The sequence below is a fragment of the Meriones unguiculatus genome, chromosome 18, assembly GCF_030254825.1.
Source record: "Meriones unguiculatus strain TT.TT164.6M chromosome 18, Bangor_MerUng_6.1, whole genome shotgun sequence".
In the NCBI taxonomy this organism is placed as follows: Eukaryota; Metazoa; Chordata; class Mammalia; order Rodentia; family Muridae; genus Meriones; species Meriones unguiculatus.
In genome coordinates, this window is record NC_083365.1 from 13,957,609 (window position 1) to 13,969,690 (window position 12,082).

Sequence of the window (12,082 nt, forward strand, 5' to 3'; positions counted from 1 at the left end):
AGAAACTGAGCTTGTAGCTAAAAAGCACAGGTCAAAATGAGGTCAACTAACAGAAACTCGATGTAAAACTTCACCAAGGCGCTCTTGAGCCTAAGTCCTCAAAACTGCCAGCCACTGGGTGTGTTAGAACCCACTGAAATGGAAAGGGAGCATCCTGGCCTAGAAGATGGGTTCGGGCTCATCCTGCATCTTTACACACATTACAAGCTGGGCACGGGAGGGACAAGACGCTGCCCACTCTTTGAGAGCGTGCAGCCCTGTTAGGCCGGAAGCACCTTGGGACACTGCTTCCTACCTCTCCTAACCCTGAAAAGCCCACAGAGTCCTAAGACGAGAGGGAGAGAGACACAAAACATTTCCGGATGAATGCTGGCAAAAGCTGAGTCATGACTCGCCTCGTTTTCCCCTCCCACCATGGTGCCTGGCGACACTCCAGAGGGCAGAGGCTTCACCAGCCTGTGTCCTCAAAGGGAGATCATGGGAAAAACCATGGTGGGTGAATAATACGAGACCATGTTCTTCTCCCAGTTCACACGCACCGATCGCCATGAGCCTTGGGACACAGGGATTTGTCACCACAGTCACCCTGATTCACCTTGGGTGTGGACAAAGGTGGGAATGGGAGAAAAGCAAAGCCCAGAGACACCAGTGGATGGGACAGGGAGTGTAGGGTCCTCGGGAAGGTTTGGGTAAGAATGCTTGAAAGAAGACAGATCTGGCTGAGAGGCTAGGTGGAGTTGGAGGTGGCAGAGCGTGGGGGTGATGGAGTTGGGGTGGGAAGCACGGTGACCAAAAGCAGCTATTGCAAAGAAAGTGCTCCCAGGGGTCCTGGAGCATCTATTTTCTTCCATAGGCCGGACACAGGAAAGAAACGAGATCAACGCCCAGACCATCATGGTCGGAGCTGAGTTTCACAAGGTCTGCAGTGACAGGGGACAGGGGACAGCTCTCAGCTGTCTAGCCCCAAGTCTCTTCCTCCAGGAAGCCTTCCCCATCCATTTGCAACCTGAGGCAGCCTTCTCCCACACTGAGCAACTCTGGTACTGTGCTCTAGCTTCTGCAGGAAGCTCTGTGAACGGTGTCAGAGGGAGGCATCTCTCACACGAGCCACGGGTGGCTCCAATCCTGCTTTCTGCCCTTCAGTTAGCCACTCATGTACCCAATAGAATATGCCAGGCGCCACTCTGCATCCTGTAGCCCATGAAGCAAGATCCCGGCTAAGACATCTTAGACAGATGTGCTAACACCTAAGACAGATGTGCAGCTGAGGAACACGATGCCAGTCAGCATAAACATATTTTGAAAATATGTATTTTATTTCTTATACCATGTGCATTTGTTCTTGTCAAAAATAAATATCAAATCAAACCTTAAAGGGAATTTTAAAAAGGAGAATCGATTTAAAGCAGAGGGGACAGTAAAGAAAAATAGTTCATGTGAAGGCTATTCAGGGTACAAGCTTTGAACCCAGGATGGGTTCAGGTGGGGAGAACTGAGAGAATTGCTGATTTCTGAGACAGGATCTTGAGCAGAGAGAGGAGAAAAGGGTTGTGCCCTCCAGGTCACCATAGGGCATAGATTTCAGAAGACTGGAAGAGAGAGGACTGCTGGAGAAAGGCTGGAGTGAGGTGGGGAGGGCACCGTGCCAGCTTACTGGGGCGGCAGCTGCCGTAGGGCACATACTGCTGGAGGAAACAGGATACGAATGTGCCCATCATGGGATGGCTGGGGTATCTGCGGGGAGACAATGGAAGCATCTGCAGATCGCGTGGTAGGACGCTCAAAGAAGTGCAGGGTGGACCCGGGACCGCTGGCTTGAGAATGGCGATTAAATCCACGGGTTGAGGGAAACCGCCTGGAAAATTAAGACAAGAACTCCAGGGGACACGGAGTCTGAAGAAAAAAGGGGGAGCAGGGTCACAAGGAACCATCAGCGAGGAACTGGACCGAAGGGAGGTAGGAGGTAGCCTGGGAGAGTCTGTTGACAGATGCTCCGAGTGTGTCCAGACTCAGCATAAACCCCAAGAGCCAGCCAGCCGGGTCACTGGCAACCTTGACCAAGCTCTCCAGGGAAAGCATTGGGAGCTCAGCCAGGCTGCAGTGAGCCCGGGGAGTGCAAAGGAGTTAAGAAAATAGACACAATGTGAACAAATCTGATTCTTTTGAAAGCTGTGACTCTGAAGGCAAAGAGAGAGGAGCTCAGAGGTCTCAGTGCCAGAGGGGCTAGAGGCCAGGGGACCAAGGAAGCGCTGCTGGGTGCTGGTTGGGATTGTCCAGAAACAGAAGGGCACTGTGCAAGAGGCCAGAGACACTCAGGGAGTAGGACGGCTGACTCCAGGGCCCAGCTGGAAGGCCTCTGGCCATCCCTCCAGGAGGGAGAGGTGCATAGCCTAAATGAGACCATCAGTTTGCAAAACGTCAGGAAGATGAAAGTTTAGTTAAGTGGAGGAAGACTTCAGGGGTCGATGGAGCAGAATGACAGCCAGGGGCAGAGACAGGAAAGCAAACTGGTCCTTTGGGCATGGGGGTGGGGGGCGAGATGACTGGACAGAACAATGGAATCCATAGCCTCGCCTGGCAGTGTTGAGGGCCAGTGTGCAGGCCGAGAGGAGTGAGGAGTGAGGAGTCCAGTGCAGAAGCACCCAGACTGACTGTGTAATTATCTCTCCAAGCAGCCAGCAAGCCGTGGTGCAGGTGGGAGGGAGGGCCTCTGGGTTGGGATTTTGCCAAGTAACTGTAACAAAGGCCAACTTCCCTTTAGAAGGATTCTGAGGAGTAGAAGCTGGACAGAAAAGAGTAGATGGCAGGAGGAAGGCCTGAGAGAAAAGCAGAACAGAACGGAGGGGTTGGGATGGCAAGGGTTTCCACAGGGGGATGGCAGGAGGGCAAAGGCGTCTCTAGAGAAGCAGGCCTACATGCTCCACAGCATAGGATAAAGCTGTCCCCAAGGACCAAGGACACCAGGAGGGAAGTAGAGTTGGTGAGGTTGCCTCTGGTTAGCCTATGACTGCGTGCTACCAGGTCTCATCACTTTCTAGCTGTGCACTTCCCTTCTCTGCACCTCAGTGTCTTCCTTTCTAAAAGTGGGGACAGATTGGTCCCTATGTCTTAATATTTATGTGAGCACAAAGGGAGGTAATTAGGCAAAACACTGGAAAGAGCACACACTTGGGGCTAAATAGCAGGCCTTGGGGTGAGTTGCATTAGATCGGGGCCTTGGGGCAGTTTGCTAAGGCAGGAAATGAATGTCTTTCTGCTGTGCCTGCCCCTCCCCCCATACTCGGGCTCAGTAGCTCTTGTGGTCAGCTGTGCGTCATCTTTGCTGTCAAACTGGCTGGATTTAGAATCACACAGTAGGTACACCCTGAGCTAGTTCCTAACGGAGTTTCCAAAGAGGATTAGCTGAGGAGGGAAGAGCCACCCTGGGTACCATAGTTTGGGGACCTGAGCTGAATAAAAAGGCAAAGAAAGATACAACCAATTTTCAGAAATCATTTTCTCTGCTTCTGCAGATGTGATGTGACCAGCTCTGTCACACCCTAGGCACCGTGGCTGCCCCATGATGGACTCAAACTGTGAGCCCAAAGAGACCCTTCCTCACTTTAGCTGCTTTTGTCTGGTATTTGGCAAACTAGGTGACAACACAGTATCACCTCCATCACTCTGGTGTCTGTAGGCATGAACCTCTGTGCTTGTGGTTTTGTTCCCTTGTACAGTTCCCTAGGTATATTCCCCGTACACCGAACCTAGGGTTCCAAAAGGCATTTTTGTCACCAGCAGCCAGAGATAGGGAGCTGGCATAGATATGTGCGTACATAAAAATGTCCTAGGTGATAATGTCAGGAAAATGGTATTATGTCATTGTCAGAGGACACATTGTCTTCTGGCCTCAGCTCAACCCAAACGGACACAGCAGAGGTGGGTCCGGTCACCAGAGGTGGGGACTGTCTCAGCCTCCCTGAGGGTTGAACTCAGTCATTAGAACTGTCTCACAGAGAGTGGCAGCAGGGGGGGGGGGGGGAGAAGTTATCTGGAGGTTATTTCAGTCAGATGATGAACCAGGACAGCTTCCGTCTGCTCCTGCCCTCTTCCTGGGTGTCTCTCCCTAATGGCAGGCGGAAGTCACATCTTCAGGACAGCTGTTGGGTCGGGTTTGCTTCCATCCTGGCTACTTGTCAAGAGAAAAAGGTGTTGGCTTTCAGGAGAACAGCTTTCAGTCATAGAACACCCAGAAAGGAAGATTCTCAGCATTCAGGAGCGCAGGCAAGGATTTCATTTGACGTTTTTGGAAAGAAAACATTTAGCTTTCTGTATATAGACCTACGGTTGTTCAAAATCAGACCAAAAAAAAAAAAAAAAACCATAAATTATACAAAACAAGACTTCTCTTAGGACGGTTGTCATTTCCCTCCTTGGCTCTGTAAGACTGACTTGAGGACCTTGCTAGTAATATTTGGTGGACAGAGGGAGAAACGGAGTCTCACCCAACAGAGATGGCGGCTTTGTCCCTGGCTGGTGCATTGGTTTGTCACGGAGGTGCTGTTTACACACATTGACATGCATGACTCAGGGGGACAAAGTCCTTCAGGTTTCACACCTGCCTCTCGGGTGTTTATGCTTTTAGGAAAGGGGGTTTGTCAGCAAGGCTGTGCTCAGCTACCTCATATAAGGATCTTCCCAGCTTCGGACACCTTTAACCTTTACCTCAGGGACAGCCCCCCCCCCCCTTATTCTCCTCACCCATGCGAAATCAGCCAAGGGACCTCCTGTGCGATTTTAGTCAGAGGAGCAAATGTACTCCCTCACACCTCTGTCTGTCTGTCTGTCTGTCTGTCTGACTTACTGACTGACTGACTGTCTGTCTGTCTGCATGTCTGAACTTTAAAGCCCTGCCAGGAGCCAGGAAGGTCAGTCCCACATTTTGAAATCAAGCGGAGGGAATAAAGCTGTGACCCATGAGGTCACCAGCTGGGTCTTTTTGTTGCTCTGAGAAGGGCTTCCAGAGGCCTCTGTCCAGACATCATCAGATAAGAGACATGGTGTCCCAAGGCTGGCTTGGCCTTCTGCTCTACAAGGATTAGAAGCCAAATTTCCTGTGGAAGAGAGTTCAAAGAAGCAGATCTCAGTGCTTCTCTATCCCCCTACCCCTGGGCCAGGGTTGTGCTGTGAAAGGCCCCGGTGCTGCCAAGGATACCACCTGAGGTCTGGAGGGAACTGGGAAGGCCCCTCTCTCTCCTTCCCATTGTTGTGTGTGTTCACTGTGTCCCCACAGCAGCCATGGGCGGAAGGAAGGAACTCTGCCGTCCTCAGAGACCTGGAGATGGAAGGAATGGGACTCAAACAGCCCTGCTCTCCCAGAGCCCTAGAGCTTTGGGCCCGAGTCCTTCTCAACAGTCCCTCAGTCACTGCAAGCTCACTGGAGCTGCAGCCCGCTGCGCTGCACAAGGCCTGCAGGCCAGAGGATGCAGCTTGAAGGCAGTGCTGAAGGCTGTCAGGGAACTGCTGGGAACATCGTAGAGCTGCCTGAGGAGGTGTTCACTGAGAGCCCAGGGGCAGCAGGTGGGAGGGGGCTGGGTGTTCTGGGAAACAGTCTGTGACAAGGTCCAGGAAAGAGCCCTTAGTACCAGGATGAATTCCCCCCAAGTGTCATTTTCGGATGACAACGAAAGCCGCTGCTTTACAGTGGCCACCGGGTCCAGAGAGCAACTTGCCTGAAAGGGGAAGCTGTGCCCAAACCAGCTTCTCTCTGGAGAGGCCACACATTGAATCCTGCCTCTGGATTCTGGAGTTCTGGGCAGAGGACACACTGTGGCCCTGGGTCCCAGAGGCTGCTTATTTAAATGGGCCCAGCCAGTGTTCTCGCTCCTTAAAAACAAATTACTACGTACACATGAGCAAGCATTCCACAGTGCGCATACATGCGACAGTCAGAGAACCACTTGTGAGAGTCAGTGCTCTCCTTTCACCACTGAATTCAAGTCATCAGGCAGCAAGCACCTTTACCTTTTTGAATATATTGCTGGCCTTTTTTTTCTTTTCTTTTCTTTCTTTCTTTTTTTTTTAAGGTGCCTATTGCTAAGGTCAAGAAACCAAGAAGGGATCAGGCTTACATGGGGAGGGTTTACCAGAGTTCTAACCGGGCATGGAAGGTACCCCCAAGTCAAAGGGCTGACTCTCAGCTAAGAGGACAACTTCAAATATTACTAGCAAAGTACATGACTACTCTACCCATCGACAGACAGCAGACCAGCCTGGGACAGTCTAAATGACCTGAGAGGCACCTGGACCAGCCTCGCAGGGGTAGGTAGGAGAGAGTCTGCTCTGGGGGTAGTTAGCTATCACAAAAAAAAAAGCCACTTCTGGATGGACCCATGAGGTCCTGGGTGCTTAGAAATAGCTGGAAATCCCCTTCTTAAGAGCCAACATTGGGGTGTTGGACCTAAGCTCAAAGGACCAATTTCTTCTCTTCATACCTAGAAGGAAGTCTCAGAACTTTCTGGACACCCTCCAGGCTTTGCTCCATAGTGGGCAATGATGCCTTCTTTGTGCCAAGACCCTCTCTGACATCAAACCTCGTTGAGCGTTAAGGCCTGATATCCAACGCACAGGGATCCACGCCATCATTTGAGACTCACTGGACATGGAGAGTCTGCCTCGCCCACCCACTAGAGAACACTCATGGCTCCTCCTCTCTGACCTCGTCTAGCCCTTTAGGTTTGTCAACAGCAGGCTCTGACTCACCTGATGACTGGGCTCTCCCCAGGCACTCAGCTTGGAGCTGCTTCACCTGCTTTGGCCGTGGCCTTGGCCCCGGGCCCTCCAGCCCACTCTGTCCTCCCACTCACCCTGCCTTTGGCAGGAGGCATGGGTGTCTGTGCCAGGGCAAATTGGCAGAGGGAAGTAGAGATGAGAATTGAACATTTTGCAATTACAACAAATTTAAACAAACACTGAGCACCTGTCCTTCAGCGTGCTTTCCCTGGGCATTTTCACTTGCTCCAGCTACAGTGCTGGCCCCCAGATTTTGGAGTCATCCATGGGAATTTGGGAGAAACTGGGATCCGGGGGGTTGTGAGGCCCAGACACATTTCGCAGTGTGTTTCATAGTAGAGCCTCTGGGACAGTTGAAGAGATGGGCTCCTCACCGCTGGCATTTTATATAAACAAACACAAAAACCCTGGGGGCTGAGGAGGCCCCATTTCTTTACAGTCTGATCCATATGCAGCTGAGGGTCCATATGGGCTTGAAGACTGGCCATTGGGTCCATCACTCATCTACTGTCCCAACAACAAAGTTTCTGTTTGGGGGCTGGAGGTATGGCTCAGTCAGTAAAATGCCTACTGTGCAAGCATGAGGACCTGAGTTTGAATACCCCAACACCCACATAAAAAAGCCAGGCATTGCAGTGTGTCCAAGCAAATCCCAGCACTGGGGAGGTAGAGATTTGAAGATCCCAGAGACTTGCTAGCCAGTGAGTCCAGCCAAATGAGAGAGCAATGTGTTTCATGGAGGACTCTAAAAAGTAAGGTAGGGGGTAATTGAGGAAGACATTGGCCTCTGGCCCCCACATACGTGCATACACACATGTACACCCACGTGTCCTTGAACACATGCACAAGTTGCTGGTTTGGGGGGTTGTTTTATGAGAGTGTGCCACCGTAATACATGCCTAAATACATAATGCTACCTTCTTGAAGGTTCTGTCTACACTCCCCACATTTTTCCTTTGAAGTAAATGACAGCATCTTGTTTTTTTACCTCCAGTGTTTCAGAGAAAAGCACAAACAAGGGTAGACAGTTTATACTCAGAGCCTTCACTCAGCCCTCTAACATGTTATTAGAGCACTTTGTTACATTTCCTTTATCCTCTGTCCTCCCTACCCCCAAATACCAACCCACTCCTGAGGCACCTGTAAGCATATTCCCCCCCTCCCAAGTGCTTGAGAGATGGTGTCTCCTCATCTCTAAATACTTGAATGCACATCTAACAATAGCAATCTCTTCAGTTTATTTTCTGTTGCTGTAACAAAATGCCAGAGTCTGGGTAATCTACAAAGAAGTGCTTATTTGGCTGATGGTTCTGTAGACTGGGAACTTCAAGGGCTTGGTACCACCATGTGCCTAAAATCTGGCTAGGGTTTTCTTCCTGCATCCTACCATGGTGGAAATAGCATGTTGACTCAGAATAAGCATGCTAGCTAGGGGTTCTTCTTATAAAGTTCCCAAAGAAGTTATATGAAGTAGAAAAAATATATGCGTCTTCCCCCATGGTCGTTTGAGTGTCTCCCATAGGCTCAGGTATTTGAACACTTGGTTCCTGGTTGTGGTGCTGTTAAGGAAGGTTATGGAACCTTTAGGGGATGGTTCCTTGCTGGAGGAAGTATGTCCCTGGGAGAAGGGGGGCAGCTTTGAGGGTGTCTAACCTTGCCCCATTTCCAGAGAGCTCTTTCTGCTTCCTGTTTGTGGCTGAAGGTGTGAGCCCTGTTTTCGGCTCCAGCCGCCCACTTGCCACTCTTCCCCTACTCCCTCTAGGAATTCGAGCCACACATAAACTCCTCTACCAGTTCCTTTCAGTCCTGGTATTTATACAATGCCACAGACTCCAGGGAAAGTTTCCAGCACCTGAACTTCGGGGTGACACTTTCAGCCCAGGAATAACAGTCTCCCAACGATAAATCAACACTGTCTACCCAGGCATTTTTCTGCAGACAGTTTTAGCATTTGCCCCCCCCCCAGATGTCCTATTAATAAGCAGTAGAAACCCCCTTGTCGTGGACGGTTTTCGGTCATCATGGTACCTCATTCTCTCTTAATCTCCACTTCGGAGGGATCTTGTTAAATAACTTCTAGTAGCTGGTGGTATTCCTTGGGCAAGAGCCTTCCCTTGCCCCCCAAAGCTGGAGCTAACTTGGCATTTTGGACACGTCCTCCTGGCCTTCAGCCAGTTTGCTCCTTACGCCCATGCCCTCGCCATTTCCCATTTGTCCCAGCTTGCCTTCTGCTTGCCCAGATTACTGTGTCTATAACCTGTCTATTTGGACTACGCCTCTCTGGCTGCTTCTTGCTCGCGTCCGGGTCACAGGGGACAAGCCGTGCTGGCTGGGTCCCCTCTGCAGAGTCGAGCCACCACACTTTGCCTTGTTTGCATTTTCCACTTTGACTAGACCATGGAGCGTTTTCACTCTTCACCTGTCTGTTATCTTACAGCGCTGCTGAAGATAAGTTCCTACAGTGCAGCAGCCTTGTCCTGGATGCTTGGAATAGCGTGTGCCTGCCAGATGATAGGCACCCAACCAACATTTGTAGGATGACTCAACGCATGAATAAACAGATGATTGGATTAGAGACAAGAGAACCCTTTCACCTACAATTAAATGGTATCAATACTTGGCAGGAACTGACAAAAGAGAAACATCCCTCTGCCCTCCATGTGTCTTCCTAAATGGCATTCACTGACCAAGAAGAAGACTTATTTCAAAGTTCTCCTCTTGTCAGCTACTGGATCTGAAGGCAACAGAATTGGCTTACACTTAAAGAGGGTACAACAGATCTTCTACACGGTGGGCTTTGGGTGTGAGGCTTCTTAGCAGAAAGAAGGAAACATATTGACATGAGGTCAGGACTGAGACATCAAGAAGTGACTTCTTGGAACCTACTCCATGGGCCTAAGATGGCTCCTTTCCTACCACAAGAGACTTGGGCAGAGCCCCCTAGCTCCCTGGAAAACCTACTCATGCTGAGATAAGGGGTCTCTGAGCTGGGAGCTTTATGGGAGGTGATAGGGGTCCCAGAGAATAAGCCTGGAGTGAGCCAGGTCAAGGGGCAGACAGGAAAGGCTGTTCCCACCCACACTGGAAAGTGTTCTGTCCTCACTGTGGAGAAGAACCCCTGGCTGGAGTCATGCCTAAAGGCCCTTGAACAAGCACTATATGCATGTGGACCTCAGTTCATTTTCTGTACAGACAAGAAAACTGGGCAGTGCATGCCTCCAGAGGAGCAGCACAGGCTGGGCATGGCTTGTCTGAGCCCTGGAGATGCCCATATCAGACAGAGGCTCTACACTTTCACTGTTGGGTAGGATACACTAGACATCCACTAACCCAAAGCTCAATGCTGGCTCTCCTTCAGAATATAGGGCAACACAAGACAAGCAAAAAGGACCACTCTGTAGAGCTGTGGGCTCAGGGCTCCAAACCTGTCTGGCAGATGCTGAGTCCTGGGGAATCTCTGGGTTCAAATTACTTCCCTGCTGTAGGCCCAAAGCGAAAGCATTCGAAGGAGCAGACATGAAAGGGGTAGATGGGGTTGGTTTCTATTGAATTAAAAAGAAGACTCCCCCCACCTTACCTGGGAGCACTACATCCATGGCTCTCTGAGCCTGCCTCTCCATCACCCTGACACTGTGATGGCCTGGGGAAATGACCTTAAACATGAACAAATTATCCAGGAAGCTATTCTCAATGGTGTTATGCATGAATCAGTGGAACCCACCTTCCTACAGACGGAATAGGACAACTTGAACGTCAGTAGACTTCAGGCTAGGTCAAACACTGGGGGGAGGGCAGTATTAGAAAGTACAGAACTGGATGGGAAATGTGACACTGGACCAGAAGTAAGGGATCAAGCAGGAAGACCACAAGGTGAGCCACTCAGGCCCAGCCGAAACACCCTTGGGTGGCTGAGTCTTGAACCCACAGATGATTCAAGGTGAGTTTGGACCAAGCTACAGACTCACAAGTCTCCATAACGCTTGGAACTACTCTGCAGAGGGCTGTCTTCTGGAAGCCTGTTGGAGAAAGACCCTGGCTGCCTCATTCTCCTGCTCCAGCTCTGTGGGACCAGAAAAGGAGGGAGGGACGTGGTCATGCATGCATGCTCAGGCGGAGCCACAATGCCTTAGTTCATCTTGGGTCTGCAAGGGAGCAGTTCAGGGATCTCCCTCACGTGGCTTACATCGTAATAACTCAGTTTCCCCTCCGAAGACAATTACGTGAAAGGGCTGTTTGCCCTGATGCAACAATGAAACGCTTCCAGGCTTGTCCAAAGATTAGAGGTCATTATGCGGGTCATTACAGCAGGTCCTGAAGACCAGGAGGGAAGGGAGAGACACCCCATAGAGCCCATCACACTTCTGATTCCTCCCCAAAGCAGCCTCCTGCCTGGAAATGCACCTCTGACTTTTACAGCTCCCTAGCATGTCCTAGTTTTAAGCCCTTTCTTCTGTGCTAGACATATGGGAGGGCTTTAAAACCCCATTTTTAGGAAAACAGTCATCTAAATTATTTTTTAAATTGATGTCTAATATATTTTTAAATTCTTTCAGTGTGTGTGTGTGTGTGTGTATGTGTGTGTGTGTGGCTTCTGCATATCATAGTGTGTGTGTGGAGGTCAGAGGACAACTTGTGGGAGTCCTAACCTTCAAATTCAGGTCGTCAGTTTGGGCAGCCAGCGCCTTTACCTACTGAGCCATCTCTCTAGCTTTTTAATATACCTTACAAAGACAGTGGCCCAAGTCTGCTCCTCAGACACCAGAGTGAGGTTATTTAAAAAGTTAATTCACTCCAAGCTTGCTTTAAGGAGGTGAAGCCAAACAGTTATCACAATCTGGCTTCCCCGGGTCCCTTTCGGCAATACCTGTAATGAAGTGATAACGTGTGGGAAAAGCAATGGCCTGTGACAGTTGAAACAGCTTCCCCTGGGTGGTAATGAAGATTTCAGGCTTGCTTCAGAACAAGACAAAACAAACAAAAAGCCTGCAGGAGAAAAAGAGCTTCAAGTAGTAAGGTGCCCAGAGATCAGACCCCATTGTCATACTTTGCTATTCCCAGCGACCCTGGCCTTGCCCCACAGGGCATTTTCACCATCAGCTCATTGCCCCACACCCTCTGAGTTCGTATTGTTTGTAGAGAACTCCTTTTCTTCACTCCTCCTGACAGGTAGGAATGAGTCAGCAGTTCAGTTGCCAACAACAGAGGCCAACTCCAGCTTAGTGAGCACAAAGAGAGCTCAGGGGAGGGGCGGGCACCTGCCACACAGACCAAGAGGAAACTGTTGCTGGTGGCTAGGCAGGGCAGCGTCAGA